Here is a 1,183-nt window from a genome sequence, read left to right on the forward strand (position 1 = left end):
GGGGGGGGGGGTAAAAACCAATATCACAGCTGTGGCCAGTGCCCCCTGACTGGCTCCAGTGCCAGTGGCGCGTAAAAAGCACCATCCAAATGTGATCGATGCCAGGCCCACCTGACTGGCTCCTGTGCTGGTGGCATGTAAAAAGCACCTACTACACTCTCAGAGTGGTTGGCATTAGGAAGGGCATCCAGCTGTAGAAACATTCCCAGATCAGATTGGAGCCTGGTGCAGCCACTGGCTCTCCAAACCTCAGCCAAGCTATCCAACCCATGCCAGCATGGAAAACGGACGTTAAACAGTGGTGGTGGTGGTGGTGGTGGTAGGGGGGTCAGTCCTCAAATTGGTCTCAGAATCTGACACTTCATTCCTAGAAGCAGAACTACTGAGGTATACAAACGAATCCACTATATCAACTCTGGATTCTTAAACAAGTATGTTTGATTCTGCACACAGCTTACCTAGAGTATGTTTAAACATTGACTTTGATTTTTTCAGGCTTATCATAAATCCAGTTGTAGCATTAGCACTGGAGAATATTTTCATTATTTTTTTTTTCAATCCGTTATGCTGGTCTCTCTTGTTCAATTGATAGATAGAACATCTGGCTAAGAGATGAAAAGACACCAAAACAAAACACCTGTTGCTCTGTGGGTAGCTTGGGTTGATTAAGGGTAGAAGACTAGTAAAAAGAACTCATAGTGGATATTTCCACCTTTCACCTTGATTCTTTTTTCTTATCACTAAGTGCTGGTAGCTGATACTTGTGACTAGTTTCCAAGTGAAGTAATATTTCCCCATATCCAGATATTCTTTTCACAGAAGACTGGAGTTGAGCAATATCACTTGTATGCTCATTTACAACCATCATGTGATGTCAGAACAAAGGTACACACACACATGCACGACCTCCGAACATTAGGCCTCACCGAGGCAATGACTTCTGACCGAGACCTTTGAAAATATGCTGTGCGTGAGAAGACCCAGCAAGCCAAGTGAGACCAAAATCCAAGGCCTCTGCCAGGGATGTAGCCAGCCCACTTACGCATACTTTTCCTTCATTGGACACTAATCTCCGCTTGCAAAGACCTGTTGAGGCAAGTGAAATCAAAATCGAAATCGAACTAAATTCGACGACTGGCCCCAATGCCAACGTCTCCTTCATTAGACACTAAACTTGGCTTGC

General features: G+C 44.8%; 1 protein-coding gene across 1 annotated transcript in view; it reads left to right on the forward strand.

Moving 5' to 3' along the window:
• The window catches only part of LOC106873780 (trans-1,2-dihydrobenzene-1,2-diol dehydrogenase), a 12,551-nt gene that overhangs the window by 4,677 nt on the left and 6,691 nt on the right, over positions 1-1,183 (forward strand). The window lies entirely within an intron of this gene.

The sequence above is a fragment of the Octopus bimaculoides genome, chromosome 13 (genome assembly GCF_001194135.2).
Source record: "Octopus bimaculoides isolate UCB-OBI-ISO-001 chromosome 13, ASM119413v2, whole genome shotgun sequence".
Classification (NCBI taxonomy): domain Eukaryota; kingdom Metazoa; phylum Mollusca; class Cephalopoda; order Octopoda; family Octopodidae; genus Octopus; species Octopus bimaculoides.